This window comes from Prionailurus viverrinus, chromosome B3, assembly GCF_022837055.1.
Source record: "Prionailurus viverrinus isolate Anna chromosome B3, UM_Priviv_1.0, whole genome shotgun sequence".
NCBI lineage: Eukaryota > Metazoa > Chordata > Mammalia > Carnivora > Felidae > Prionailurus > Prionailurus viverrinus.
Genome location: NC_062566.1, coordinates 79111190 through 79117973, shown reverse-complemented (window position 1 = coordinate 79117973; position 6784 = coordinate 79111190). Strand labels below are relative to the sequence as shown.

General features: G+C 38.6%; 1 non-coding gene across 1 annotated transcript; it reads left to right on the top strand.

The window, feature by feature from the left end:
- The first annotated feature begins 5122 nt into the window (after nt 1-5122).
- LOC125169139 (U6 spliceosomal RNA) lies at nt 5123-5229 on the top strand. The gene has a single exon (XR_007153472.1). It is a non-coding gene; the product is annotated as a U6 spliceosomal RNA (small nuclear RNA).
- Nucleotides 5230-6784: the final 1555 nt, after the last annotated feature.

The following is a 6784-nucleotide window of genomic DNA, read 5'->3' as shown; positions in this document are numbered from 1 at the left end:
TCATGGTTTTGGGGTTGTGTGTTTAAGTTCCATGTTGGGTGTAGGGATTACTAAAAAATAAAATAAAGGACATAATTCTCTCTTTTGTCCCTTAGTGACACACTTTTATAGTAACATCGTTTTAGAGACTCTTTTTTTTTTAATGTTTGTTTATTTTTGAGAGAGAGAGTGTGAAAGTGCCCACGCATGGGGGAGGAGCAGAGAGAGAGAGAGAGAGAGGGAGAGAGAATCCCAAGCAGGCTCTGCACTATCAGCACAGAGCCCAACATCCAGTTTGAACCCATGTCATGAGATCATGACTTGAGCCCAAGTCAGACGCTTAACCAACCCAGGTGCCCCTGTTTTAGAGACCGTTAATGACAAGTATCTTTGCCTAGATAATTATTGGTGAACAGAGGCCCTGTGAAGATGTAGAAAATCACATTCACCTTCAACCTCGGGGTCTTTGCTAAGTGAGGCGTTGCTCATCCAGCACTTAAGGGACGATACCTATTGGAAAGGAAGGGGTGATGTGAAACCAAGGCATGTCACTGGCACATATACCAGAAACCCCCTCAGAGATCACACGGTGATCTGTAGATGAGCCTGAGCCTTCTGCAGGACTTGGCCCCACTGAAACCTCAGGCTGCCACACATCTTGTCTTAGGGAAGGACTGGAAGACGTGGGGCCACAAGATTCTAGGCTGGTGATAGCAGCAGGGGTCCCTGTGTGTGCATCAGGTAAGAGATGGTCACATCATAGAACCAAAGAATTTGAGGCCTGTAGGAGAATTTACAGATTACCTGGACTCAGAAACAATCTGACCTTATTTCATAGGCAGGAAACAGGCCCCCACATGTAAGCAGCTTGCCCAAAGTCATAAATGTGACTTATAACTAAAAGGTCTTTTCAAAGGTAATCTGTGTTGAAACATCTGCATTCAGATGAGTTTTATATTTTATTTATTTTTAAAAATTTTTAATGTTTATTTATTTTTGAGAGAGAGAGCGAGAGAGAGAGAGAGAGAGGAGAGGAGGGGCAGAGAGAGAGAGGGGGACAGAATTCCAAGCAGGCTCCATGCCATCAGCACAGAGCCTGATGTGGGGCTCAAACCCACAAACCATGAGATCATGAACTGAGCTGAAACCAAGAGTCAAATGCTTAACCCAGTAAGTCACCCAGGTGCCCCAAGATGATTATATTTAAAAAAAATTTTTTTAATGTTTATTTATTTTTGAGACAGCGAGAGACAGAGCATGAACGGGGGAGGGTCAGAGAGAGAGGGAGACACAGAATCTGAAACAGGCTCCAGGCTCTGAGCTGTCAGCCCAGAGCCCGATGCGGGGCTTGAACTCACGGACCGCGAGATCATGACCTGAGCCGAAGTCGGACGCTTAACCGACTGAGCCACCCAGGCGCCCCAAGATGATTATATTTTAAAGGTGTCATCCTGGCCAGCTGTGTACTTAATTCTAACAACTGCCATGGCCAGAACTTTTCTGAAAGTCTCTTAGCGAAGGAGGGCTGAAAATTTGCTTTGGCTGGTCTGTGCATTCATTCATTCCTTCGCTTTAATAATACTGACACATGTTTCTGATTTCTTTTTTAGACTTGAGTCTAACACATACTCTTCTATCAGCACAGGTTTTTTGTTTGTTTTCAAAAATGGATCTCAGTGTAAATAATTAGGTTGGTTTTCTTTAGTTACATTCTTGTTTTAAGGATACACCCTAATTAGCTTAATTGGACTCCTGTGTTTCCTCAGTGTCTTATACAGCCCATTTCTATCTAGATTAATCTCATCCATTATGTTAGTGGTTCCCAAACTGGTAATCATCAAGTGCGATTGTTAGACATACATATTCAACCCCACGACGACATCCTGAATCAGACTCTCCACGTGATTGGAAATAAGAAATTTTAACAATTTAAGGTGAATGCAAATGTTGGAAAATGATGATTCTGTGTTAGTTTTGGGAGCTTAACTCTCGGCTGGCGGCTTCACCCCAAATCCTTACGTGTGGGTTATCCCTAGGTTCTGAGGGCGATGCCAGTAAAACTTTGCGGTCTATGGCAGAATTATGGGAATAAATATACAACTTCTCAACAGAGGCAATTAATTCATCAATCTGTGGGAGGCTACTCTGAGAGGGAGAGAACTTCTCAGGACGATGAGGCACGTGTCTAAGTCACAGTGCTTTGCAGTGAGAGCCATTCTTCAGAAAATGCAGGAGGCTCTGGGTAGTCAGTTCTTCGTCCATTACAGAATTGGTTGACAAAGGCAGTCATTCCTTCAGTCATCAAGATCTGTTGACCAGAGCACTTGATCAAGCACCAGGACTGATTGACTGACATCAACAGCACCGGTGTTCTGGCGAACAGACTGACATCCTGGCTGGGACTGCTTCTCATCCCCGTTGTCTTCCATACTACCACTGGGGCTGTCTGCTTAGGCTGTCATGAATTCACTCTCTTGATTTCCGTCTCTTATCTTGGAACGTCTTGCTCTTCCCACTCTAACACTTAAAATTTAATAAATGTTTGCTGAGTGATTGCTTTGTGTAAGGCACTGTGGGGTGGGGAAGCAAGATGGAAAGCCACTAAGAAAAATGAATACTCAGCCAAATTGTCGAGGCTAATAAAAATGCTTAAGCAACAGTTCCTGCTCTCAGGGAACTGAAGTTCACTAGGGGGATAAAACAAAGAAAGAACTATTAAAACTTGGCAATGAGAATAGGCAAGGAAAAAGCAGGTATAAGGCAAGTAGTTTTGGTGCAATAATTAAAATAGTTTGGTACTGATGTAAGAATAGATACATTAATGAAATTGAATAGTGAGCATAGAAATATACTCAAACATAAAAATAAATAAAATTTGATCATCTCATTTTGAATTGGTAAGGAAAATACAAAATATTTAATAAATTATTGTGGGACAACTGGCAAGTCTTCTGGAAAATGAGTTAAACTGAATCCTTACCACAGTCCTTACACAAAATTAATTCTAAATGGATATAAATGTAAAGAAACCATAAATGAATTACAGAAAACACAGGTGAGAGGCTTTCTAATTTTAAGTACAGGCAGCCTTGTTTTATTGCTGGATTGTGCTTTGTAGATGCTGTGTTTTAAAATTGAAGTTTGGGGGTACCTGAGTGGCTCAGCTGGTTGAGCATCTGACTTCAGCTCAGGTGATGATCTTGCAGTTTGTGAGTTTGAGCCCCGCATCAGGCTTACTGCTGTCAGTGCAGAGTACTAAGTTAAAAAATTTTACAAATAAAAATTGAAGGTTTGTGGCCACTCTGGTTTGAGCAAGGGCACCGGCACCATTTTTCCAATAGCATTTTCTCACTACAAATCTCTGTGTCACATTTCAGTAATTCTCGCAATGTTTCAAATTTTTCATTATTATACTTATTATAGTAATTTGTGATCAGTGATCTTTGATGTTACTATTGTAAATATTTTGGAGTGCCATGGATCACACTCATATATGATGGCACACTTAAATTAATAAATGTTGTGTGTGTTCTGACTGCTTCAGCAACCAGCCTTCCTCCATCTCTCCCCCTCTCCTCTGGCCTCTACTCCCTGAGACATAACAATATTGAAATTAGGCCAATTAATAACCCTACAAAGGCCTCTGAGGGTTTAAGTGAAGGGGAGAGTCGCACATGTCTTACTTTAAATCAAAAGCTAGAAATGATTAAGCTTAGTGAGGAAGGCATGTCAAAGACCACGATAGGCTGAAAGCTAGGTCTCTTATGCCAGATGGGACAAGTTGTGAGTACAAAGTAAAAGTTCTTGGAAGAAACTAGAAGTGTGACTCCAGTGAACTCATGAATAATAAGACAAAACAGTCTTATTGCTGATACAGAGAAAGTCTGAGTGGTCTAGATAGAAGATCAAACCAGCCACAACATTACCTTCAGCCAAATCTTCAACTCTGTGGAGGCTGAGAGAGGTGAATATATTGCAAAGGAAAAATCTGAAGTGAGAAGAGTTGCTTCATGAAGTTTAAGGAAAGAAGCCATCTCTACAACATCAAAGTGCAGGATGAAGCACCAAGTTCTCCAGAAGACATAGCTAAGATAATTAATGAAGGTGGCTATACCAAACAATAGATTTGCAATGTAGATGAAACAGCCTTCTATTGGAAGAAGAGTCCAGTTAGGACTTTCATAGCTAAAGAGGAGAAGTCAATGTCTGGATTTAAAGCTTTAAAGGACAGGCTGACTCTCTTGGTAGGGGCTAATGCAGTTGGTGATGTTAAGTTGAAGCCAATGCTTATTTACCATTCTGAAAATCTTGGGGCCCTTGAGAGTTACGCTAAATCTCTTTTGCCCATGTTCTATAAATAACAATAAAGCCTGGTTGACAGCACATCTGTTTACAACATGGCTTATTGAATATTTTAAGCCCATTGTTGAGACCTACTGCTCAGAATAATAGATTCCTTTCAAAAGACTACTGTTTATTGACAAGTTACTTGGTCAGCCAAGAGCTCTGATGGAGATGTACGACATTAATGTTGTTTTATGTCTGCTAACACAACATCCATTTTGCAGCCTGTGGGTCATTTTGATTTTCAAGTCTTATTATTTAAGAAATACATTTCATCAGGCTACAGCTGCCATAGACAGTGATTCCTCTGATGGATCTGGGTAAAGTAAATTGTAAAACCTTCTGGAAGGGATTTACCACTCTGGACACCATTTGTGATTCATGGGAAAAGGTCAAAACATCAACATTAACAGGAATTTGGAAGAGTCGATTCTAACCCTCATGGATAACTTTGAGGGGTTCAAGACTTCAGTGGAAGGAGTAACTGCAGATGTAATCTCGTGATACAACGTTAACAAGTGAGGAGTTGTTGCTTGTGGAGGAGCAAAGAAAGTGGTTTCTTGAGGTAGAATCTTCTGCTGAAGATACTGTGAAGATTGTGGAAACAACAACAACCAAGGATTTAGAACTTGGTTGATAAAACAGCAGCAGGGTTTGAGAGAACTCTAATTTTGAAAGAAGTTCTGTGAGTAAAATGCAACCAGGCAGCATTGAATGTTATGGAGAAATCGTTGGAGAGGAAGGGTCAACCAAGCGGCAAACTTCATTATTGTATTATTTTAAGAAATTGCCACAGCCAGTGCTTGCTCTGGCAGCACATATACTAAAATTGGAAAGATACAGAGAAGATCAGCATGGCCCCTGCGTAAGGACGACATGCACATTTGTGAAGCGTTCCATATTTTTAAGTAGTTTTTGAAAATTAAAAAAAAGAAATTGCCACAGCCACCCCATCCTTCAGCAACCTGAACAGTCAGCAGTCAGCAGTCACCAACATGGAGGAAAGACCCTCCACCAGCAAAAAGATTAAAACTCACTGAAAGCTCAGATGATGGTTAGCATTTTTTAGCAAGAAAGTATTTCTTATGTACTTAATTTTTTAAGAAATTATTTATAAATTAAGGTATGTACATTGTTTTTTTAAGCATAATGCTATTGCATACTTAGTAGACTACAGTGTAGTATAAACCTAAATTTTACTGAAAAACCAAAATATTCATTTGACTCACTTTGTTGTGATATTTGCTTTATTGCAGTGGTCTGGAACTGAACCTACATTATCTCTAAGGTATGCCATAAAGTCTTTTCCAAGCATGAAAAAATAACCTAAAGGCATTTTTAAAAGAGTGATTTTCACTACATAAAAATCTAAAACACACCATAAACAAAGTCAAAGACCAATGACAATGGGAAAAATATTTAAATCACATATGGAAAATAAAGGGCTGATATTTATAATATCCAAAGAAATTTTACAAGTCTATAAAAAGATAACTGAACAGAAGTTTAAAGAGACATGAATTGTGTATTTATAAGAGAAAAATTATGAATGCAAATAAAAATACACTTCAATAATTAAAGAAATGTAAATGAAAGCATTTTTTTTGGCCTATCTCATTGGAAAATGTATTTTTTTAATTGACAAAATGTCCAGTAAGTTTTGTTGTAAATGGAGTATAAATTAGTGTATAATTTTAGAAATAAATTGGCAACATTTATTTAAAATGGGAATGTGGCTTCTTTGTGATTCAGAAATTGTATGTTTATAAAATTACAGGTTTACTCCAATAACTGCAAATGTGTATGTACAAGGTCATTCACTGCAGCACTGTTAATTAAATGAAACACTGGCAACAATCAATAAGGTTAAATAGATTATAGTACATGCATATGATAGGATAGAGTAACAATGCTCTGAACTGATGAGGTCTGCAATGGGTAGTTGCTTAATTGAAAACTTTAAAATGGGGAATCATAAAAAATGAGTCATATTTACTTTCAACATAAAATTTTCACCTAAACTCTCTAAATGTAAAATCATTCATCAGTCCTTTTTAAAAAAAATATTTATATTTTAATTTACATCCAAGTTAGTCAGCATATAGTGCAATAATGATTTCAAGAGTAGATTCCAGTGATTCATCCCCTATGTATAACACCCAGTGCTCATCCCAACAAAGTGTCTTCTTTAATGCCCTTTACCCATTTAGCCCATCCCTCCCACCCTCTTTTTGATTGCCAAGTAATACTCCATTGTATATATATACCACATCTTTTTTATCCGTTCATCGACATTTGGGCTCTTACCATACTTTGGCTATTGCCAATAGCACTGCTATAAATATTGGGGTGCATGTGCCCCTTCGAAACAGCATACCTGTATCCCTTGGATAAATACCTAGTAGTGCAATTGCTGGGTCATAGGGTAGTTCTATTTTTACTTTTTTGAGGAACCTCCATA